Source organism: Chenopodium album, chromosome 13 (genome assembly GCF_948465745.1).
Source record: "Chenopodium album chromosome 13, dcCheAlbu1.1, whole genome shotgun sequence".
In the NCBI taxonomy this organism is placed as follows: Eukaryota; Viridiplantae; Streptophyta; class Magnoliopsida; order Caryophyllales; family Amaranthaceae; genus Chenopodium; species Chenopodium album.
The window spans coordinates 19,801,267-19,828,283 of record NC_137846.1 but is presented as its reverse complement, the minus strand read 5'-3'; the positions used below and the strand labels follow the sequence as shown (position 1 = coordinate 19,828,283).

The 27,017-nt window shown below is 33.2% G+C and overlaps 1 pseudogene across 1 annotated transcript; it reads right to left on the bottom strand.

Annotated features, from left to right (window-relative positions):
• Positions 1-20,381: 20,381 nt before the first annotated feature.
• On the bottom strand, positions 20,382-25,728 carry LOC145576472 (protein transport protein SEC23 A-like; annotated as a pseudogene). Its single transcript, XR_014098397.1, has 5 exons — positions 24,852-25,728; positions 22,625-24,456; positions 21,551-21,648; positions 21,364-21,435; positions 20,382-20,754 (listed from the first exon to the last, which is right to left on the bottom strand). The product of XR_014098397.1 is annotated as a protein transport protein SEC23 A-like (transcript).
• Between the last annotated feature and the right edge of the window lie 1,289 nt (positions 25,729-27,017).

The following is a 27,017-nucleotide window of genomic DNA, read 5'->3' as shown; positions in this document are numbered from 1 at the left end:
TTAATCTTAATTATATTTCTTAAACCATTAGGATTTATCTTAATCTTCTAGAATTATCTAGAAGGTTGTTTTAATTTCTAAAGTCATTAGGATTGATTATTAGCTTCTAGAATCTTCTAGAAGGTTCTAATTGATCTTGTTTTTGAAAAGATAAATATTAACAATTTTATATTGGATAAAACATGTATCTTAAATAGATTTAATTTTGATAAAATAAGGATAAGTACAGAGATTTGACTAACCCAATTTGATTCGAAGTCGGATTCTGTACGAATCTTATCTTTTGAAAAGCATCACGCAGCTATGGAACCATCGCACAACGATGAAAATATCGCACAACGATATCCCCATCGCCACACAATGAAACATGTTTTATTCCGGATGGAATTCGGATCGTTTTCTGATCTTTTCGGTCGTTTTTTTCTTTATAAATAGGGGACGATTTCCTCCGTTTTCATTCACCAACAATCATCTAAACTCTCTATAAGCTAAAATCTTCTTCTATCTCTTTGTTAGCCTTAGCCTAAACACTCCCCTACACACAAACACCATACGTCTTTTGCGAGACTCTAACACACCTAGCCAAGCTTGAAGTTTCCTTAGACCTCAACGTGAAAGGTTGATTGTTCTGAGGGTTTGGTCCTAAATCCATATTCAATTATTATTTAAATTATTATTTGATTTAATATTTTATTGAAGCTTACTAACGTGTGTATTCTTTTAATAGAAAGAGATACGAGACCTCAAAGTGAGTAATTCAATTGCTCTATTACCTTAGAAAGCATGTTTAGATTATTATTTTAATTCCTAATATCATGTTAGGATGTTTTTATTGCTTTCTAGTATCATGTTTAGGATAAAGCTTTGATCTTTATTATTTATTGACATGCTAGGATTTTTTATTAATCCGTTTAGTATTATACCTAGAATCTTGCTAATATTATTATGCTTTAATGATGATAGTTATTATGATTTTTGTGTCAATAGTTATGTTGCTTGCGATATTATTGTTATTGCTTGATCACGCCCCTTTTCTGCAGGTTTAAAGGGAATTTGTGCTTGAAATCATACTTAATAAGATAATTAATAATTTTATTTCGGCTAATATGATTTTAATTCAAGTGATCGTCAATAATATATTTATTTGTGCATTAATAATCAAGCAACATAGATTAAATATGCTTAGTTTAATTTATTGATCGTATGTTGATAGAAAGTGCACATGAATATGATAAGAATAAAGTAGAGACCTATTTAGGGTGGGTTCAATCTCTTTTAGGTTGGATTCGTACCATCATCCCCAAATATCTAGTCATGGTTTCGGACCACTATGGAGTACGTTAGTGATCTCTGTGATCATGAATGGGGTGTAACCTTCACACCCGTAGACAGTTTACAAGTTCCTAAAACTTGTTGGCGACTCTTTTGCTCTAGCTTCTTTCCCTTTGGACGCCACTATACTTAAATGCATGATCATAGTGGGGCTCAAAGTTGAGTGTTGAAATATTCCCTACAGTTTTTGGCGACTCCACTGGGGAGGATTTCTATTTTGATTCCTAAAATTTATTTTGGCAATTGATTTAGAATGAGTGGATGAGACTTGAAACATTCTAAATACTTACGCGCGTAATTTTGATTAACATTGTGGCATAAGCATAAAAAGGTCCGCATTGGAAAGACCATCTGTAATGCGTAAAAAACATAGGATTTTTACACGTAGGAAAATTGAAAAATATCTTTCACAACTAGGATCGAAAAAATACTACGAAAAATCAGAAAATTCAGAGAACATAGAAAGCTGCCGCAAAGTGTAGGAACTATCGCGAGACGACAGTGTCCATCGCCATGCGATGGACCCTATTTTTTCGCGCCAAGTTCTTCTAACATTGAGTCAGAAATCTGCCTTCTTGTTTTAACTGATTCTAGTACTGTTTGGTCGATTCTACTTCATGATTGAGTTTTTCCTTCTTTTTTGAAACCCATATGATTACATGTTAGTCAGAAAGCGCACATGAATATGAGAAGAATAAAGTAGAGGCCTATTTTAGGCCAGGTTCAATCTCTTTTAGGTTGGATTCGTACCTTCATCCCCGAATATCCAGTCATGGTTCTAGACCACTATGAGTTAGCGATCTCTAGGATCATGAAGGGGTGTAACCTTCACCCTGTGAACGGTTTACAAGTTCCTAAAACTTGTTGGCGACTCTTTTTCTCTAGCTTCCTTCCCTTTGGACACCACCATGCTTAAGTGCATGATCACAGTGGGGCACAAGTTTGGGATGCTTAAAATATTCCCTACATTTATATTGACGAGGTCGTATAAGACCCTCATGCCATGACTTTCAAGAGCAACAACACGACACTTCAATCGTCGTTTGGCCACTTCTTATTTTATCTTGCAGCGCTTTCGTGAATGTCCTGCAAAACCACAATTTTTGCAAAAACAAAAGATGCCCTCATATCTAAAGTGAACCCTAATGATTCGATCACCTTCAAGTGGCACAAAACAGCCAGGAATGAGAGGTTAAGAGAGATCAATAGACATTTTAACACGCATATATCAGTAGAGGGAGACCCATGAGTTCAAACTCTTCAATATAACCAACATGAGAAAGAATTTGAGAAGTCAATTCACGAGTCAAATAAAGAAAATAAAGGAAGATCATGGATTCTTACCCAAAGAGAAGCAGAATCAAAATTAAGTTGGTGAGGGCTAAAAGAGAGTGATGATACCTTCGTAGATTGATGACTCTACCTTCAAAGAAGGCAATCTTGAGTCGAACGAATGCCGAAAGATCCTGTGAATTAAGACATTCAAAGATATCGTACACACCAGAACGATGTACCTTGATAACACCTTTCCTCCTCCATTTTGAGTTGACAATATGCTGAATAAATATAACAGGAGGAGGGTGAGGTCCAATGAAACTTCCCGCAACACTTTGGTTGTAATTTATAGGGCCCGAAAAGTTGAAATAATTTTGTGGCGGTTTCGCCAAACCTCCCATTCGCAAACTATCATTAGAAGTTGAGTCACCCTAGTTTGGGTACCGATAAGGCGGAATATTGACCATGGTTGCAGAAGAAAAAGAAGAAAGACTAAGGTAGAAGGGTGGAAGATGAAAGAACACAACCTAGAAGAACCCTATTTATAATCAGAGAAACACAATGAGAAATTATGCATGTCTTATAAGTGACAAAAAAACAGGATTGAAATAGGTAAACTTGCAAGGTCCTTGCAATGATTTCAAAGATTTAGGTGATAAAACTTTAGAATATAAGACTGTAAAACCAAATCAAAGCCCATTGGTTGTTTGAATTTGCATAGGAGAAGTTGAAAGGATTTTCAATTATAAATCTGACAAGAGGAGATTACTTGCTTTGATATTGGTTGCATGGGACTGTAGAAACCAAGGCAAAACTCAAATTGAATTGTATAGCAAAAAACCCACATTTAGTAGGAGAAACTCTCGTCTAGAGAGAGATTTTCGATGATGCCATTTTTCAAAAATTATTGGCATACATGAAGAACATTGTTATAAATTATAAAGAACATGGATATAAATGAAAGAACATGTCATTATTTTGTAAAGAACATGTCATTATTTTGTAAAGAACATGTCATTATTTTGTAAAGAACATGTATGATACTAGATTCTCATAATAGTTTACCCTCTAATATAATTTCTCCTAAAAATAATTCACAATTTCATTTCAAATAACAAAATTTTCCATTTAAAATTTTATTTACAAATTTTCAGTTTCAAAATATTTTATTTCGGTCATATATTTCATTAATTTTTTGATTTATTTTATATATATAATTATTATATTCATCTTAATAATGGTCTTGTGTATTTCATATGATGTTCTTTATATTATTCAGTAATGTTCTCAACCCGAAAACATAATGTGCTTTATATTTGTTTGTAATATACAAATTATTATTAACATTTTAGTCTTTCCATATGTTCATTATTACTATGTATAAACAATGTTCATCACATAATATTCTTTCCATATTATCTTTTGATCATGCAAGGTTGATATATGTATAAACAATGTTAATCACATAATATCATCATATTCTTTATTAGTACTAGGGCATTATCAGATATTCTTTCGGTTGGGTAAATCACAAATTAAATTTAGTTGTTAATATGTAAACAAGTAAACAACTATGTTTAGAGGTAAACATGTCTAAGGCAACTAATAACATTAATGAGAGAAAATAAATAAATAGATATTTTTGAGGGTATAATTGTCCAAACACTATTCACTAATAAAACTTGTACATATTAATGAGGGTATATAAGTAAAAACACATTTTGAAGGGTAGAATTGGCATCACACTATTCATAAGAGTAATCTTATACTTTTTATAAGGTAGAGATTACGAATGTTCTTTAGATCTCAAAATCAATCATTAATAGAGGAAGCCCAAAAAAATATCGTCATCATCAATCTTTATAATTCTGATTTTAAAAATAATTATACTCACTTAGATGATAGATAAATACAAAAATAATAGAGTTAATAAATGATATTGATGAAGATAAAGAATTAAATTCAAAAAAAATATATATAAGTGAAAAGTTCAAGTAAGGTAGACTCTAAAACACATACACGCTTAACAATAAGAACAAGTACCTTAAAAAAGAATAAGAGATAAAAAAATTAACAAAAAAAATCCTAACTTTTGCCGGTTCGCTCAAAATAATCCCAACTTTGAATTTTTTTTTTAAATAATCCGAACTTTGGGGTATAGTCGCTCAAAATGATCCCAAGTGACCGGTAACTTGTTAAAGAGGTAAATATTTTTTTTGGTTGAAAAAAAACAACACAAAAAGAAAAACCAGCCCCAAAACCCACGACAACCCTACCACCACCACGTACTTCCGGCGGCTTTCTCCCATCGCCTAGCCCAAGTACCCCACCCACCCTAAAATGGCCATCCCAGCCTCCCCTCCCCCGATCCGGTGCCGGCGTCGGCTCTTCCGCCTCCCTTACCCCCTAAATTCCCTAAACCCGAAACCCCAAACCACCATTATCAACAACCCCAAACACTTAAAAACGCCCATCCCCACCGCTAAACACCATAATCGGCCCTCCCCCACCCTCGGAATCCTATGCGCTAGGGGTCTGAAGGTAGGAGAAGTGGTGGTTGGGCGTTTAACGCGGTGGGGGAGGGAGTTTTTAGAGATTTCGGTTGTTAGGGGTTGGTGTTTTCGGGGGAATGGGGGCAGGGGAGGGCGGTGCTAGCATGGGGGCAGAGCTCTGGCGGAGCGAGGGTGGCTGCCGACTTGGTCTGTGCCGGTGGGAGGAGTGCTTTCCTTTTTTTTTAAGTTTTTTTTTTCAATTAATTTTTCAACCAATGACGTGGTGACACGTGTTACCTAACATGTTATAACAGGTTAGGTAACCGGTTGGGATCGTTTTGAGTGAATACCCCCCAAAGTTCGGATTATTTAAAAACAATCCAAATTTGGGATTATTTTAAGTGAACTGGCGAAAGTAGAGATTATTTTTGTCAATTTTTTCAAAAAAATAACATAATAAAAAATAAAAAGTATTTAAAAGAACAAACAAACACAAGCATAGAACATATTATTCAAGTAAAAGAACATATTTTGTTATAAAATAAGGGGAAATGGAGGATATTAGAGAGAGATGTAGATGATAATTGTGTTGTATTCATCCATTTCATTAGGCCATCTATATATACATGATATGAGCAATGTAACCTATATTGACAATAAAGAGTCCATTCATGAGGGGGTTACAATGTGAACTAATGGCATATGGGGGTTACAAAGGAAGTTACAAAGACACTTAAGATAGTCATATTGAAGAGAGAGTTACAAGCTGTAATGGGCATACATTATTTTTTGTAACACTCCTCCTTGGATTCCCATTATCTAAGAGAGATTTAATGCGCTTATATGCTGCCTCATTAAAAACCTTTCAAGGAAAAATCCTGTGGGAAAAAACTATGGGTAAGAGAAAAAGAGTGCAGCGCGCAACTACTCCCCCTCATTATTATATCACTAAAGATCTTTGAGATGACGCAATCCAATACGATAAACTAACTTTTTAAAGGTTGCGGTTAGAAGAGCCTTATTAGTGAATAAGTCTGTTAAATTCTCACTTGAACCGATCTACAAAACATTTATACATCCATTCTTCTGAAGATCATGAGTGAAGAAAATTTTGGATGAGATGTCCTTTAATCTGTCAAGTTTATTTGATGTATCATTCCTTGATTTGAGCAATATAAGCTGCATTATCCTCATATAAAGTTGTCAGTGCCTCTTTCCCGGATGATAAACCACAAACTTCTTTTATATGTTGAATTACTGACCTTAACCATACACATTCACGACTAGCCTCGTGAATTGCTAAAATCTTAGAATGATTGGAAGAAGTAGCTGCAATGGTTTGTTTCATGGAACGCCAAGAAATGGCAGTACAACCATATGTGAACACATATCCAGTTTGTGATCGAGCTTTATGAGGATCAGATAAATAACCTGCATTTGCAAAACCAATCAAATTTTCTTTGGACAACTTTGAGAAAAATAAACCCATATCCTTCGTACCTTGAACATAACAAAGTATATGTTTAACCCCATTCCAATGCCTTCGGGTTGGACTTAAACTAAACCTTGCTACTAAATTAACTGAAAATGATATGTCGGGTCATGTATGACTTGCAAGGTACAATAGTACTGCAATTGCACTAAGGTATGGTACTTCAAGACCAAGAATTTCTTCATCATTTTCCCGAGGTCGGAAAAGATCCTTCGTTCTCTACATCAAGTGATCTTACAACCATAGGGCTACTCAATGCATGTGTTGTATCCATAGAAATTTTTTAAGGACTTTTTCTATGTATGTTGATTGATGCACAAGAATTTCATTCTCTAGGTGCTCTATTTGTAACCCCAAGCAAAAAATTTTCTTTCCAAGATCTTTCATTTCAAACTCTTTCTTTAAATAATTGACAGTCATCGAAATCTCTGCAGGAGTTGCAATGATATTTAAATCATCAACATACACTGCAATTATAACAAATCCTGATCCAAATTTCTTTATGAAAATACATGGGGTAATAGGATCATTCTTATAACCTTCTTTTAAAAAAATACTCACTTACTCGGTTATACCACATACGCCCAGACAGTTTCAATCTGTAAAGAGATTTGTTCAATTTAATACAAAAATGTTCTCGAGAACTAGAATGTGGAACTTTTGGCAGCTTAAAACCTTCTGGGAGTTTCATATAAATGTCATTATCCAATTGGCCATATAAATAAGTTTTGACTACATCCATCAAATGTAAGTCAAGTCCTTCTCTTATTGTCGGACTAATCAGAAATCTAAAAGTAGTTGCATCCACCACAGGGGAGTATGTCTCCTCATAATCTATACCAGGTCTTTGTGAGAATCCTTGTGCAACTAATCATACCTTATATCTTACAACTTCACCCTTTTCATTTCTCTTTCGCACAAAGACCCATTTATATCCTACTGGCGTTACACCTTCAGGTGTACGGACTATAAGTCCGAATACTTCTCTTTTTCCAAGAGATTTTAATTCTACTCCAATTGCTTCTTTCCATTTTGGCCAATCATTTCTTTGTCTGCATTCTTCAATGGATTTTGGTTCATGATCTTCATTATTATCCATAACATCTAATGCTACATTGCGTGCAAAAACATCATCGACGTCGATTTGATTTTGGTTCCATGTAATTCCAAACATGATATAATTTGTTGAAATTTCTTCATTATCAGGTACCTGAATTTCTTCTTGTATCATGTCTAAAATCTCTTCTAGAGTTCCATCGGAAATTGTTTCCTCAACTTGACCATCATCAATCATTGCTCCTTTTCTTTTCCGAGGATTCTTATCTTTGGAACCTATTGGTCTTCCACGTTTCTGACGTGGTTTAGACTCATTATCAAATTTATTTTGTCCTTTTGAGACATCTATTTTAAATGGAGCATTTACAGTTGGAATATGTGACTTAGTCACTCTTTTTGGGTCAACAAACGAGTCTAGCAATTGATTTGCTAAACTTTGTAAATGAATTATCTTTTGAACTTCCAGTTCACATTGTTTATTTCGAGGATCAATATAGGATAATAATAATTCATTCCATTTAATTTCCTTTTCCAGCTCACTTTTTTCTCCCCCTGATGTTGGGAAAAGTGACTCGTTAAAATGACAATCTGCAAAACGAGTCGTAATAAATTCCCTGTTGTAGGTTAAAGGTATTTAATTATTGTAGGGATTCAAATCCAACATATGTCCCCAACCTCCTTTGAGGACCCATCTTGGAGCGTTGTGGTGGAGCTATTGGAACATAAACTGCACATCCAAAAATTCTTAGATGGGAAATATTTGGTTCCTGACCATGAACCAATTGTAATGGAGAGAACTTGTGATAACTTGTTGGCCTGATGCGAATTAGTGCTGCTGCATGTAATATGGCATGTCCCCATGCATAAATTAGGAGATTAGATTTCATAAGAAATGGTCTAGCAATTAACTGAAGACGTTTAATTAATGACTCTGCCAGACCATTTTGTGTATGAATATGAGTTACAGGATGTTCAACATTTATCCCAATGGACATGCAATAATTATTGAAAGCTTGAGATGTATATTCACCAACATTACCAAGACGAATAGTCTTAATAGAAGTATTTGGAAAATGTGCCCGTAACTTAATCAATTAGGAAAGTAATCTCGCAAACGCCAGGTTACGAGTTGATAACAAGGACACATGTGACCATCTAGTCGATGCATCGATTAAAACCATAAAATATCTAAATGGTCCACATGGGGGATGTATGGGCCCACAAATATCTCCTTGTATACGTTCCAAAACACTAGCTACTTGATTCAAAATTAATTTTAGCTTGTGATGGGCGCGAATTATCAACTTGTCTTCTGAGCAAGCAACACATGAAAAATTATTATGAATAATCTGCTGGCTCTTCAAAGAATGTCCACATGAATTCATAATTATTTTTCTCATCATTAATGAACCGGGATGGCCTAACCGGTCATGTCAAACAACAAAATTATCCGTAAACATCTAGTTTACTATAGCATGAGTTTCAATAGTATTGATTTTTGTGTAGTACAAACCGGTGGAGAATGTAGGGAGTGTAGACACCTAATTGTGTCTCCCTAAATACCAAACCCCGTGATTAATATCTTTCACGTCATTGATTATCGAACGAAGAGAAATGTGAAAGAGTCTTGTGGTCCCTCTGTTTTTAATAAAAAAAATAGTTTTTACTGTTTTCGAAAATGTTTCTTTTCGTACCCTGTTTATGAAAAACATCCACTCCACTTTAGTTTGGTACATGATATAGGTCCGATGACTGTGTAGTTAGATGGGGCTTGAAAAGAGCTTTTCAACGATATATTATGAGCCCAATTCCGATGAATAATAAGGAAGTTATGGCCAAAATACTAAACTGGGTCCAAACCAGATTTTATGTACAACCTAATGATCAAGTGGAGGGTCCATTAATTATTATTCCTAAAATCATTAGGATTTACTTTAATTTTATATAATAATCTAGAAGGTTCTTTTAAGTTCTAAAGAGATTAGGATTAATAATTATATTTAATTTGATTTTGAAAAGATAAAGAATTTTATTTGGAATAAAACAAGTGTTTTTAAGGATTAAATCTGATTTTAATCAATGATAAGTACGGATTCTAATTAACCCAGTTATATTGGAAAAGGACTCCGTAAGGAATTTTTATCGTAAAGCACCATCGCACTGCGACAAGCCTATCGCGTCGCGACAGAAGCAGTTTTACTCCGAGTCAAATTCGACTCTTTTCTGATCTTTTCCGGGCAATTTTTCTCTATAAATAGGGGTGTTATTCCCTGTTTTCAATTCACCAACAATCACCACCTCTCTCTTTTTTCTCTCTAAGTTAAAGCTAATTCTTTCTCTCTCTCTCTCTCTCTCTCTCTCTCTCTCTCTCTCTCTCTCTCTCTCTCTCTCTCTCTTGATTTCCAAGCCTAGCCTTTTCAAAATACACCATACGTCCATCACGAGATTTAGCTAGACACACCTAGCCAAGCTCGAAGTTGCCTTCACTCTCGACGTTAAAGGTTGATAATTTCTGAGGGTTTGGTCCCAAATCCCTATTTCAATTATTTAAATTAATTATTTGATTTAATATTTTATTGAAGTTAAAAAGTGCATGATCACAGTGGGGCTCATGTTTGGGATGTTTGAAATATTCCCTATAGGGAGTTTCTCAAAAACATGTTTTGTGCCTTGAGTTATATTCGTGATTTAAAGGAATTCGTTATTTTCTTCATTGATTGTCTCAATATGATAACCATTGTTGCAAATATCCTTAAAACTTAATAAATTTCTTTGAGACAATGGGGAGTATAAAACATCAATTAATTTAGTTTCGGTTCCCCAAGGCAATTTTATGTTGGCTCTTCCGGAGCCTTCGATGATATTTGTACTACCCGATATGGTACTCACATTAATTCTTTTCATCATCAAATCAGAGAAATATTTTTTATTTTTAAGTATTGTATGAGTAGTTGCACTGTGAGCAAGACATAATTCTTCACCATTCATAACAAACTGAATTTGAGTAGTATCCATATTCTTCATGAAATAAAATATATGTCAAAATATTAAGCATAAAAATAATAATAAATTAAAAAAATAAAATTAAAAAAAAACAACCACCCAAATAGTAGTTCATAAATTCATAAAGCATATGAAGTCCTTATTACAACCATAGAAAATAAGTTAAAATAAGTTAAGTAAATCACTAGATTAAGTTTAATACTTAAAACTGACACAAATTAATAGAAATTTAAATATTCCCTTCCGGGGCAGTGAAGAAATCAGCAACTTAAATGAGTTGTATTGCCAAAACCAAAATTATTCCCTTATGGGGAAGTAAGGAAATTAGTAACTTCGAAATGATTTGCATTGCCAAAATCAAAATCACCTTCACCATCTTCAAGAACAAGGTTTGCCTCAACTTTCTTTCCTTTCTTCATTGATTCTCGGTAAAGTTCAATAAGATGCTTTGGAGTTCTACAAACCCAAGACCAACGGGCTTTTCCTCCACAACGGTAACATATATTGTTCTCAGTTTTCTCTTTATCAACTTTATCATCTCTACGTTCCCACTTCAGGTGGGAATGTGAGTTTATGAAATGACCTCCACGACCTCTACCATATCCACTAAATCCACGCCCACGACCGCGATCACGCCATTGGCCAAGACCACGACCGCGCCATTGGCCACGACCGCGACCTCTACCTCGACCACTACTGCTGGAATGGATTCTGTTTTTAGTTTCTTCCCATTATGGGTTGTCACATTCGCTTCAGGGAATGGAGTAGAGCCAGTAGGACGTGATTCATGATTTTCATTAACAGCTCGTTATTTTGCTCAGCCACAAGAAGTCAAGATATTAATTCACTAACTGATTTTGAACATTGCTGGGTTATATTCACTAACTGATTTTTAATCTTGCAATCTCAAATTCAACCAATCATAACGAGCTCTAAGGAGTATCACTGTTTTTTGGTGGTCTATACCTTTCCTTTAGATTACTCCAAAGGATTTGTTGGTCTTTCACAGTTAAATATTCATTTGAGCCCTTCATAGAGGTGATGGCGAAGGAAAATCATGGCTTTAGCCTTATCTAGAGGTGCTGCCTTATTAGCCTCTTTAATTGTTTCACCAAACCCTTTAGCATCTAGGTGTATTTCAGCATCTAACACCCATGATAAATAATTCTTTCCGGTAATATCAAGGGCTACAAATTCAAGTTTGACAAGGTTCGACATTTTCACTATATAAAATAATGCTCAAAATTAGATCTCATAAAATATCAAACATATACATATCAAAACATAATGGTTAATAATAAAAAGCATTAATATGTATTGGCAAAATAAAATTAAGCAGTTCCTCAAAAAAAAAAAAAAAAAAAAAAAAAAAAAAAAAAAAAATTAAGCATTACTATTATAACCAAATGATGCATATATAAAGGCTTAGCTTGCTAATATTAAGATCATATATTAATGGATATGATAATCATATATAGTTCTATACTTAATCAAGCGAGCAAAATATAATTAGAGACCAAAATACTTATCAATAGTAATGCACGAATCAAAGAAATGAATCAAGCAAGAAAGATGTTGCAGATATATATAGTAGAAAATACTAGTGTACTCACAGTTGGTAATCAAATTATGAATTACAATACAATCATTGTATTATAAAGTCTTAACATTCTCTTAGTATATTATATATTTATGATAATAATGGTATATCATCACATACTCCACTAATTAAAATAACAAAACAAAAACTATACCGTATACAAAACAAGAAATCATATATATATATATATATATATATATATATATATATATATATATATATATATTGTTATGAAATATTTGTGGATGCATATTATGCTCATGTATTCTCTAGAATAATCTAGGTCTAGGCTTTTATTGTTTTCTACGAAAACCCTAGTTATTGTGTATGTATATATATCCCTTAATATATGGAATAATTGGATGATCAATTCTCTCCTCAATTTTTCTCTCATTCTCTTTATTTCACAACACGTTATCAGCATTATAACTCTAGATTGATTTCAATAGCAATTTTACAACATCATAAATTGATGGATTTAAAACGACAATCCAAGGTACGCCTAAACTTTGTTATTATCAAACAATTAGGTGAATAATTTTACATACTTTAAAAGATCGACATGTATATATTTGTTGGATGTATTCTAATTAACAATTTTGATGAAGACTTATTTTGATATGGAGTATTGTGGTTGTTATTATTATATTCTACTGTGTTTTTTATATATGGATCTAACATTATGTATTGTGTGATTTGTGTCATATTATTAAGAAAAAAAAAATCTCGCTTTTTCAATTGTCCTTTAATGATGATTGTTTTTATTAATTTGGTTATATATGCTTTCATACTTTATGCCTCTATATAGGATAGGAATTTACATAGATATATTTTGCTTCTTGGATTGATAGATTATAGGAATATCATGTAATACGCCCCATGAGAAATCAACCACGGTCAAATTATTTGATTAATATGTGTCTCATCTATCATAATGGATTTTCGGGCATATTAATTTTTGAGCAAGTTGCGTCTCGTTACGTTTAATATATCTGCCATCAAGTTGAAAAATTGTAGGATGATTGATTTTATTTTATTTTAATTTTCAAATCTCCGATTATGTAAAACTATTTAGATTAATATGGAGTTAATAATGCTTATTATTGCTTTGTGGCCTAAGAAATATGCTATTAGTTAATAAGCCATATTGAAGCTGGGATAGGCAAATATCAGACTACTTTTGGTCTAAGAATTTTGCTCTTCTTTTTAGTTAATAAGCCATGTTGATATGATTATGTAATCATACGTTACTGTTAGGAATTTAGGATATATTTACCATATATTATTCTATAATTATCATATCTATTGTATATATCTTTAGTTAATGTATACTTACCATAATACTAGCTGTTAGTTAGTCTTTTAGGATAATCAATATTTATCCCATATATTCAGGGACTCCATTAGCATATTTTGTGCGAAACTCCTAGCTTGTATTTTACATTGGTTTATCATTACATCTAATAATTTAAGTGTTGTCGAATGCGAATTGTTTGTTGACAAAATTTTGATATAATTCGACTTTTTCAAGGTATTATATGTGCCGATTATTTGATACGAATCATAAGTATTTGCGACTGATTTGTGATATTTTAATTCTACTGAGATTAAAAATCTTTGCACTATTTTTGTAGCGTATATTTTTTTTTTTTTTTATATGTGGTGTCATAATTAAATTAATTGACCATGTGGATGTTTTAATCTGTTGATAGGAAATTATGTTGTATAATCAGTAGTTGATTAATGAATTATAATTGTGATGATAAATTGATGAGCAATAATGACTACTAGTCTACTACATGATTTTTAACAAAGTGGGTAAAGATATATAATGTACTGCTAGTAAAGTAGTAATTTGCAATCTAGTGTAATCTATAATATATTGCATGCATTCTCTAGACGATAAGAGATGAATTATTCAACTCTATCCTAATCCTATTGCTAGCCATTCGTTGTAGCTATAAGAATCTATGGGGCATATCTTATTTTCTATTATAGTGTATATCTAGCTATCTTTTGTATTATTAGCTTTAATACAGTATATCTAGTCAGACTTGCCATCGCTTGTATTAGAAATAAGTTTCCGTTAATTATTTAAAGTAGTATCATTCCAACTCTTTCATGGTATCATATCAGGTTGTATTATACATCTTTCCATTATTCTCGTTTGAGAATTTTTAGATTTTGTTCATGTACATATATTATAATTACAATTGAATTGAACTGAGTATCATGATAATATTATTATTTAAGTTGATTGATATAGTATTATAAAATATATTGTCATGATTTTGATGTGTGATTGAATTCAATAGTATTTGATGTTATATGTTTACGTAAATTGAATTATTGGAATGATGAATTTATTTTAACATGAAATTCTTTTATATATGGACCTGAAGTTACCTAAATTTATGAAGGCAATGGTCAAAGACCCTCAAGAATAATACAATAACATGTATATGACCTAAAAAATAACTAATACTTTCTAAAATATACTGACTAGATTATCCATCATGTTAAAATATATAAATAAAGTTTTTAAGGAGTTGATGTAGCTTTCTTTTGGTTGAATATTTTTGATAGCAAACTCTATGTGAGATCAAATTCATGAATGATAACTAACTAGACTCACTAGCTCATTCCCAGATGTGAATGAGAAATTGCATGATTGAAAGAAAACTAATAAGCATGTTTGCATGATGTTCTTTTAATTAGTTATATTATTCATGAAAAAAAAAATTCATAAGAATATCTATTTGAACAAGAAATAGTGTTATGAGTTCAAGAAATTAATCATGACATTATGAGCAACTTACTTACAAAATATATTTATTATGCTCATACTTATAAGAGATTAATATAATTGGGCAAGAGTTACGAGTTGAGTTTTTTATAAGAGTAATTTTATTATGCTTGATACATGCATTGGTAAAAGAATTTATGCCTTAAAAGGTGGAATAGATTTAAAGGTTGTTGTATTTATTCCATTATTTTATGTAATCCTTGCACATAAATAATAAAATATATTGATGGTCAGTTTAATTGGTACATACTTTAACCTAAATATCAACGATTTATATAATAGAAGTGGCCACATGTTAATTAAATATTTTGTAATGATACCATCATGAAGATGGATATATGAATAAATGAATAAATGTCATTGATTATATACCAGCTATAAATGCTCCAATGAACCTAAAGAATGCCTGAAGCGTGATAGCCCAATGGGTTCCAAAGATAAGAAACTTCAAATAGGAAAAAAGCAATTATTGACAATAATTTGACGAGGTGATATATTTGAATAGATCTCTAGAACAGATTATATTTATTAATTGATATGTACCATAATTATATAAAATACTCTAGAAGAGTATAAAATGTGCAACAAGGTTAGCATGTATCAACATTATACTCCAGCAAAGTATGAGTTAATATTGGATCAAATATTATATTAGCTGATTGTCTTGCCAATAGTATAAAGAAACATATGTTAGTGTTCTAATAATACATCGTATTCATTGCCATGCATAAAGTACATTTAATAAAGTGATCACTAGTGTTGGAAAACTGACCAGAGTTCAAATTTAGAGAAGTGATTGGATGTGATAATTAAATTAGGCCATCCGGGTTTAATTATACCCGTTATGGAAACCTGAAGTTTCAGTTGATAATGTGCTTTTTTTTTTTTTTGACAGCTGAACAACAAGGATTTAAACCCCAGAAATGTAATGCTTCCTACTTGCAGTTGATAATGTGCTGACGCTCTCTCAATGTTGGATATATGAAATGAATTGAATGACAAGACATAACATTGAGATTGAACTATATTTGGTTTGTGATCCATAATAATTTATATTGATGAAAATTTCAAGAGTTAATAGGTTTTGATTTCTAATATAAAAGAGTAATAGGTGACCAGAAGTTCACCAAAATAACCTATATATTACTATCAACTATTAGGTGACTAGAAGCTCACCAAATACATTATTTAAGTCTTTAAAGATCCAGAAGATCACCATATAGTATAATTACAATCAAGCAAGTGATTTATGTTTGTATAACAATTCTTTTGAATGGGGCTATTATATGTCAGCACATAAGAAATTGGAAAAGAAGGGAAAAACATACAATTGCACAACACATGTCTCCCCATTAACTTTGTTTCCCAGAAGATATTATGAAAAGGGTAATATTAAATACACATGCAATGTAAAGTTCATGAAGAAATGATTCTTCATTGAATTTGTTCTTCAGAAATGAAACTTGTTTAATACAAATCTTCTGAGAAATAAATTTTGACTGTGATCCTCCTAATGAAGTGAATTTTATTAATGCAAGTTTGTCTACTAAGTTGGTATATAATAAGACGCCCCTATAAATTAGATATTTTACCAACTTAGGGGGAGAAGAACAAAATAGCAAAAGTTGGGAAAAAAAAATTGAATAAATAAAGAATATTTATGATCCCTTTAATGGTAGTTTGAAAAGTTATATTCCAACTTTTGTATATATATTATCAAGATATGTTGCACATTTATGATTTGATTTAGTTATGACTCATGTTGCATAGCGTTGAAGATACATTTTGGTCATATTAACTATGTGTATACATTGAGATAAAATCTTGCCAATTGTATTTAAATCACTATACCTGAAGTGTCGGTTGTATATGATCGATTTCAAAATAAATATATGTATAATAGATATGATATTTGGCAAGATAGTGCAGTTAACACTAATAGTGTAATATTATATAAATACTATAGTGAATGAAATACTCTAAAAGTGGTATAGATATCTGAATTATTTTAATAGATGGCCTATGATGTAAGAAAGTTATGGTGGTACCAATAAAAAATGTATTCAGATATCAAAGTAAAATAGCATGCGAAATGTACGTTAAAAGAATTTTATAATACCGGTACACAATGGAACCGATGAATAATATGCATATGCATATGCATAATAGAGTGGACTAGTGAATAAGGGATCTGAAATATATGTCCATTTTGATGTTGACATAATGATAATGATCATAAGTTTATCATGGACCAGAAGTCTAATGAAATATGGATTTTAAATCCACACTGTACAATGTTTTGCATTATTTAGAGTCTTATGTATGTTCATATACATGTGTGAGTCATAGGTTAATGGATTATTCATTGCATATGTCGAAAATTTTTGTTTAGTATGTTATCATGTTTACTATATCTCAAATTGCATGCATTAGTTTCCATATAATATTTGTGGTATATATGTAATGTTCATTATATATATAGTAAGGCATATTTACAACTTTGATGGAAAATTAGAAAGACATATTTATATTCCAATGAGCTTATAATTATGATGAAATTATATATGATGTTGATCTAATATTATTTATGAATCATGTAAGAAAAGTTCCCGAAGAACTTATATGCAACGTATGTATAGCCATACAGATTTTATATTTTGCATATTGTAATTATTATCAAACCTTTGTCTATATGACTACATCATTGACATCTCACCTTGAAGATTGAGCATATGAAAGTTAGTGAGAATTACTTTTTATATTTGTAAGAGAACTATCATGTCAATTATGAAAATTCTAAAGAATATCAACGAGATACTTATGCGTGAGATTGTTTTGTTATGGTATAAAAGAACCATGATCAATGTATATAATTACATGTGTTATATTATTAATTCATACAAGAATGAAGAACGACATTAATAATAGCATATGTTGCCATATAATTATTAAGAAATATTTGATCAAATAATAATGATCATCAATTTTTATTATTCATGGCCTCCAAAAGAAGACATAAAGTATAATGGTTAAGGAAAATTTAAACAAAGATTTCGAATGAAATGTAGACAAACACATGTATTATTATTATAAGTACGGTGATACAAAGACTCACTTGTTCGTGTGAAGATGTGAAGATTTAGGAGGATTGAAGATCAAGGAATGATACTATTCTACGCCATGTGAGAAGATACTTAACTATATTAGATTCATTGCATTAGAAGATCTCAAGCTATACATTTATCAGGGGGAGAAAATACGCACTGCACTCTTTTTCCCTTAACCATGGTTTTGTCCCACATTGGGTTTTCCAGGTAAGGTTTTTAATGAGGCAGCATCCCGAGCGTATTACGAAGAATAATGTACTCTTTTTCCTTAATTAGGTTTTTATCCCACAGGGTTTTTCCTAGTAAGGTTTTAACCAGGCATAGTATTCGACAATGGACATTTAAGGGGGAGTGTTATAAAATATTTGTGGATGCCCATTATGCCCATGTATTCTCTAGAATAATCTAGGTCTAGGATTTTATTGTTCTCCATGAAAACCCTAGTTATTGTGTATGTATATATATCCCTTAATATATGGAATAATTGGATGATCAATTCTCTCCTCAATTTTTCTCTCATTCTCTTTATTTCACAATATATATATATGAAAACAAAACATGGATAATCAACAAATTTCTTAATGATTAACATGGATAATAAGATGAATAAAGATAGCTTATAGATTCATACGAATATGAGACATGATTACAACTGCATATATATGGACTTAAGAAAATAAAACAACAAATCATAAATATGATTTAGTAAATGGAATTGCAACATCAATACATGGCTAGTAAATTCAATATCACGTGATAGCAATTAGCAAACAAGTAACAAACAAAAATGATGTAATTCGGTAGTTCGGCACTAACAAACAAAAGGACCAAAATTTTCATGATTGTGATCAACCAAATCTTTATCCAAGTCAAAACAATCAATTGGAATAAAATTTTAATCAATACAAAGTGGAGGCAATTACTCACCTCAATTGGACGAAGTGTATATTTTTCAACTCGGTAAATTAAGGTTGGTGCAACAAGCCAGCTACCAATAATATTTCCTCCGATTCCCGATAACTAAAGCGATGTACTGATAACGTGTTATAAAATAAGGAGAAAGGGAGAATAATATTAGAGAGATATAGATAATTGAATTGTATACATCCATTACATTAGTCCATCTATATATATATATGATGTGAACAATGTAACCTATATGGACAATAAAGATTCCATTCATAAAGGGGTTACAATGTAGACAAATGGCATATGGGGATTACAAATGAAGTTACAAAAACACTTAAGATAGTCATATTGAAGAGAGAGTTACAAGCTATAATGGGCATACATTATTATTTGTAACATATTTTGTATTATTGAAACCCAAAGAACATTTTTTATCTACATATATTAGTGAACATAGTTTACATAGTTAATAAGTAAAGAGCATATACTTCATACCCAAAGAACATAATGATTAAATTCAAAGAACATATTATGCTCACGTTCTTTACAAATGTCTGTGATGTTTTTTTTTTTTTTTCCGTATTCTTTATACACATGTGTAATAATGGTACACCCGAGTGTACCATAAAAAAATTTTAGTAAATGAGAGAAGGGGGTAACTATTCCATGTAAATAAAGGGATGATGTACCTTGAGACTTTTAATTTATTTCCTACATATTCCATGTAAATCTGGGCATGAAGAGGAGTAGAGAGAGGAGGGAGGATGATGATGCGGTGGTGGGTCGAGGAGAGAGGAGCGAGCCACTGCGGTGCGACGGTGCAGTTGGATCGAAAGTGTGGCGGTGCGGCTGGAGGTGTGGTGGTGGGTACTTGTGACGGAGGAGAGAGAGGTGTTTGGGTGTTTTGGGATTTTTTTTAAAATTTATTTATTTTGAAGTTAACGGAGGGATTAGGGTAGGATTATATTGTATACACTAAAGGTACCTTTGGGGTTACAGCGTGGAATTTTAAAAATGGGTGAACATAACTTAGAAAAGTGAATACCTTAGGGATACTATGTAGAAAAACCCTTTATTTCTTGAGATAGTAAAATATAGCAAGGTGATACCCGAATGAAATGCAAGACGGGGAACATGGTTAGCGAGTACATGCAATAATATTTGTTTCATATAGTCAGCCCTGTTTTTGAAATTAAGGTTTTGATCATTGATTGTTGTTAAATCAAATTATTTCGCTTTAGTATTTGAATTAGTATTTGAAGCAAGCACACTTCAAATACTAAAGCAAAATCCCAATAGATTTTCCCTGCATAGCCGAAATTTAAGATACACTTTATAACTCTCCACAAAAGTTTTAACAAATTTTACCTTGCAAAAATTTAAAAGAATGGCTCCTAAATTGCAGGACTCTACTTTGTGTCCAAATAACAAAAAGTGCTATGCAGTATTCGAAAGAAAAAAGAAAAAAGCAAAGTCAAATCAGCAACCCTCAACTCCTGCCTCTTCCTCCGTTTTTATCAGTCAAATTCAACTAAGAACACTCCTTGGCTGGGCTTGGGTGGAACAAGTTTCAGACTACGCATCCACTCACAGAAGCTTGGATCATCAAAGTGAATAAAACTGCTTTTCAACTTAGCTCTTTGGTCAGAATTCAATGTTTGAAGCTGTGGGAATCTTGCTTCCTGTATCCAGTGTTTAAGAATCACACATTTACGAAAATAAGAGGGTAAAGGTAAACGGCCATAACTACAATTGTACAATGTGAATTCATTCAAGAGCATAATTACTGAAGCGTGTCACACAGTTAATCTTTAACAGTATAAAACACTTCAAGGATGCTAAGGTGAGAAGGACAAGGCGAAGGCACACACATCACATACCACATCACAGATATTCCTTTTTTTTTTTTGGATCCTTAAGACTTCATTTTTTCCAAATTAACTTACTCAAAATTCGATAACTATCATTCATCATTTACATTCTCCATCATTAAGGGTAATATGCTTTAATTAGGAATTCTTATTTGAAGATGCCATCATTAAGGGTAGACCTTTGAAAGTCTTTTTCAAAGCGGCTCACCCTCATGAATGCAGGAGGGTGAGTAAAGTTGGAAAAGTTCAAATTTAAACTTGCTAGATTTAGAAAGTAACTCGGTATGAACTTATTTAGCATATTATAATTTTGGGACAAAGTAAATATTGTTGATGAGTAGTAGTTTTGAAGGAACAAGAGCAACAGAAGGGAGTGAGAAAAACCTAAAAAATAGATAGAATGAAGAGGGGAGTCCCTACCTGTTCATAAGCTGGATCCTTGTGAGCAGGTATTAATCGGGAAACAAAATAACGAGCTTGAGAAGTTCCTTCCTGTAGAGGATTAAAATAGGTTAGCATTTCACCACATCTCTATAGGTGGGAGGGAGATCTAGTTGATTAAAAACTGAAAAGAACTGAAGATCAGAAGCAGAAGAGAAAGTGTAACCTTAAATGGAAGGATGCGTGGAGCTGGAAACCTTGATTCACTAAGCTCCTCTGCCAGTGTTCTACAAGCTGCTAAGGCTGCAGCACAGAGAGAGAGAGGTCATAAGCAAGCAGGTACATTCAACAAAAATGAAACAATCGCACGAGGGAAATTGAATATAACCCAAAACATACACACCACTCCTCCATTCAACAAAAATGAAACAATCGCACGAGGGAAATTGAATATAACCCAAAACATACACACCACTCCTCCCTCATCTTCCAAAACAAAGTAAAATAACAACTAAAATGTAAAAGAATAAAAAATCCAAAATAAAAGTTGTTTAAGTTAATAACTTTTTATCCAAAATTTAAGCCATTCAGCATTACTAAAGCAATATAAAAAATCCAATTTTACTATATCATTACAAAATTCTGCTTGCATGTGCATTTAAATGGATGAAGTATTGAAATGGTAATTCCTATGAAGTTTCAATGTCCATGCAACGTTGTTTCCCAGGAAATGCCAAAATATGTTTGTTTGAATGTAAGACTTTTGACTTCCCATGAGAGATTCGGGGGAGCTTAGTAAGTAAAATCTTCCCATGAGAGATCCACTGCCATGGGGGAGTGGGTGAATCGGGATGGGGTTGGGGGGTGTCTGGGAAGGGAGTCTAGGTAAGTAAAGTCCTCCATTTTGTGGGAAATAGAACTCCCTAAGTCATTGCAACTAGTGTACAATACATGTATTACCTAGGAAAATCAATTATTTGTCAACCAAATCACAACTAGGTCATTTTATACATCTCAACAAAATATTAATAGCTAACCTACAATAAACAAAAGGAACTTAAATAGATTTAATTTTTGATACGAATGACCTTTTTATTTGGTAGTAAATAAAACGAGTTTCACATTTGTATTCTCTAGCTAACAATAAAATGCTTTCATTACTTTAGCCATACTCCTTGAATAAAATACTTTGCGAACACATGAAGGATAAAATTATGCTCAGCATGCCTCTCAAGGGTTTATCTTACAGTATGATAGATGATGCATGTTAGACATGAAAGCACCAGTGAAGGAAGTGAAAAGCTTACCAACCAAATGAAGATATCTGTACCATGATCTAGGACAACAGCAGTATCTGACTGCATGGCTAGATCATAAGCTGGCAGCTCCTCAAAGGTGCCTCCTCCCTATGCATTAAACATCGAGGCGCCACCATTCGCAAAGAAAGATCAAAAGATGCATTTTAGAAATAGATTTCTCAACACGGATCTCTCATCTTCATGCCCAACGATGCTCCCCAGCAGCGGACCTCTTCTAAGATGGAATAAGTGCTCTGGCAACGAAGAAAGTTCTTTTGGGAACTTATAGAGCTTAGAATTTGGAACTTGTGAACCAAACTTCAAAGCTATATCTTTCACTCTTTCATCTATTGTAGAACGCAAACTAACTGCCTCAGGAGCAGATTTAGCTCGCAAAAGAGTCTTCTTGGCAATAAGAACTGCAGCAACGTCATCTTGAACACTGTCAAGATAGGCTGACACACTATCAACAGTAGGCAATCTTATTGTGATAACCCTAGTAATATCAGCAGCGTAAACATTTGAATATTGCATAGAAAATTGAAAGTATACATGTTCGTTTTTTATGTCTCTTTTGGTCTCCATGAAAACTGAAAAGCTTTGTGTTTCTTCCACACTTAGCATCTGAACCGAGACAGAAGCATTATTTTTAAAATTTGATGTGAATCCAAGTGAGCTTCCTCACCAGGACCAACAACTTGGGTGACAAGAAAGTCCTCGGGAACACGTATCTCAAGCAAACCATGGGAACCTGCTGCCCTACTAGACGCCCTCTGCAAATTTACACCAAATACCTCCCCAAAGTAGTCATGAAGGATAAGAACAACCACCAGAGGCTCTTGAGAGAGGCTGCAGAACAGGAACTCTGACAGGGCACGTTCCAGCACACAAAATATCTACAACAGTATGCTGTCTATGAGCCTCCTGACCCAAATGTTCCATCCACTTCATTGCAGTTTTTTCAAGATAAGGATAGTTAGGGTTGCTAAATGAATGAGGAAGTGCTCCAGGACCGAATGTATTAGGAACTCTGACCAGCACAAACTAATAACCTGCTCTTGCCCCCTGGCCTTTTCACCACTCCTCGGGACAAATCAGCAGATGGCCCTTGTATAATTGCCAGAGCAACTTCCACTGCAGTACACAAGCAGTGGTCTCTAGCAGTCTCAGCAACGTTGGCCTTGAAGGGCCTGAATGAGGAAAATATGGTATGTGCTACAGGAAGCGAAGCATGCACAGGAGACAAGAATACACCAGTCCCATAAATTAGTGCTCTTAAACTTTCCTCACTAGGTGACTTATCCCCTGACAGCACATCAGCAGATGCAGTAGAATCCTCAGAAAAATCATATACAGATACTGTTTGACCATATGAAACAATACCTACTCTTGTTGTCGGCGGGAGCGAGTCAACAAAAGCATGAAGAGAACTTTGCAAATGCTGAAGGTGTGGTTCATCTAAACATTCATCAATGACAAGGATAATGGGGGCAGATGTTCTCAAATCCAAAACAGGAACAAAACCCGATAATCGGTTTCCAGTTTGGACATAATCAACCACAAAAGAGGATAATTCAGGAAAGCTACGCAGCTCTGCCTTGCTTGATGCTACATATTCACCATCACTCCCATTCAAGTTACGACAAACAATACATTGCCACTTCCCTGAAGTTGGTATAACATTACAATATGGATTTGGATAAGCACCACAACTTTGGCAACGATGAGAATCACGCTGAATTACTTGAGGGCCTTGGGAAGCCTCTCTTCCAGGCGAAACCACTACTCCAAACCCCAAACTTGGGACATTTGCTTGCTTTTTCTGCTTCAATACCTACCATAAACCGAAATGACAACACTAACATCAAGAAAACAACCCAATGCAATACCTTCACCAACAATCAAGAATAAAGTATCGATGTCAATTAGATTAATTTTTTAAACCCATTGTAGTACCAGAGAAAGACAGCTATTAATACGCACAATGACAGAACAAATTTGCACCCAACCCTCAAAACAAACTCAAACAAACAAAAGTTGTATTAGATTAGTTTGGTATTGCACCCAAACCTCGAAACAATCGAAAACAAAGAAAAGTTGTAATAAAGCATGAAAATTTCATAACAAATCAAACAGATCAAAACAAATATCAATTCAATTACAATGCACTAATACAAGAAAACAGAAATCAATCAAGAACAATAGAAAGAAAAAGAAGAAAGAAATTACCTTGTGAGCAGAAAAGTGAACAAGGGGAGCAATGGATTCAAAGGGAGAAAGAGAAGAATGATCAAAAGAAACATTTTGAGAAGAATAACTTGGAGGAGAAGAAGGGGGCAAAGTAGAAGAAGGAAAAGATGGGGTTGTTGAAATTGGAGGTGGGAAAGCAACGGCAACCGGTTGCGGCGAAGCAGGGGATGTTCGGAACGGCACGGCAGCCGGTCTCAGCGGCGAGGTAAACACGGGTGGCCCGGGCGGTGTACTCAATTGCGGTGAATTCGTAGACGAAGACGACGCAGTCCCTGCCTGATGCTGCTGATGCTGCTGCACCATTAATGTTGGAGGAAATCTTGGTGGTGTAGCTAGTAATTTCTCAGATTTGGGAGCTGATTCTGGTAAAGTCGCCATTGTTGGATGCTTAATTTCAGCAATTACAGCCAAAGTTATTAACAAGAAGTGAACCCCTTTTGGAGGAGATTTCGCATTCGCCCCTTTATTCTGAATCGAAAAGGGTTAAGCATTAAGCAATTTGATCGAATTAGATCGGAATGTTCTGAATTTTGGATTAGGAAGAACCCTAGAATTCTTCAAGAACCCTAATTTTTCGAAAATTGTTGGATGCAATTGTTAATATCATCCAAGATCTTGTTGTATTGGAGATCAGATGCTTAATTGGGGAATTCCGATCTCAATTTCAAGTAAATGTTGGGCGATCAAACTGAAATTGAGTGTAATTTTGAATGAAATGGGGAAATTGTAATAATCATGATAATAATGGAAATTGGGGAAGAATTGAAGGGCTGCTTGTGAAGCTCTGTAGTGAGAACCGGGAAATTATGGAAGGAGAAGTCAGCCAAGTGGTGGGAAGAAAGTCAAGGGAACCTTAAAAATGGTCATTGGTGAAAGACATAAACTCACAAGTTTGTTAAGTGGACCAAAACCCTGTCTGTCTATAGTTCATGTCGTAAGGAGTGGTTTGCTAGTTGGGCGTGGAGCTTGATGGGCTGGGTCATGGTGTACCATCCCGACTCCTAAACACTACACATTACGGGCGCATGGCGTAAATTCTTAGCTATATATTAGTGCAGCTAAGTTAGCTGCAATGGCTATACAATCAATAATATCAATATTAAAACAGACACCAAGAATGATACGTGTCATTTCTTGGTGTAGTTTTTTCCCTCCAAAATACCCCTTTCCTATTATATTAAAATCTTCTTTGACAATCTTAATATTATTACAAATCTTTTATAATAAATATATTCCTTTATAGCTATTTACTCCATTTTCCATATCTTTTAATATACAAGTATTACTTTGTATGTCATATCTTTAGTACATCATACTTTATTCCTTCAAATAAGGTAATTTTGTAACAATATTTAAAATGATGAATTTATTAAAATGAATCTTACTACACAAATTATTATTATTATTGTTATTGTTAAACAGGAATTTTGATTTATTTTTTTTAAATACCTTAATTGGTTTCTCGCCTAATTCTAATGTGAAGAATATAACAAAATGAAGGGAGCTGAGATTAGCAACATAGTGTAACATTATAAATATTTTATCTATGCATGTCATTAGGTAAGAAAATTTGATTAATTAAAATTTCATTCTTTTTATTTGTATATCTCCAACACTTTCATATATTATAATATTTTTGGAAAAAAATTGATCAATTATCATTAAATTGGAATTATTATTTCTACCTATTATGTGTAATACATAATTTTAGATACCTATTTGGTTTATAAAAAGAAAATTGATACTTATTTATCATTGAATTTTTAAAACATTGGTCTAATATATAGTTTTAATATACTCATCTTGACTCTTTTATTATATTTTTTCATGTTTCATTATTATATATGCAATATTAGAATATAATAAATTTTTTTTTTTGTGGGTTTAGAGAGTCACAAGGGCGAATGGTGAGAATCGATCTCGGGATCACCTAGAATCGGAAGGGGAGTTCTAACCACTTGAGGTATATATCCCTTACTCTCATAAGATAATAAATATGCTATAGTTGTGTTTTATTTATTTTATTCTTAATACATTTTTTTCTTTTATTGATTAAATGTAGTGAAACAACTGTGCATGGCACGGGACCTAATCTAGTTATACATGAACTTATACCACTTAAAAAATGAACCTAGGTTTTTTCCC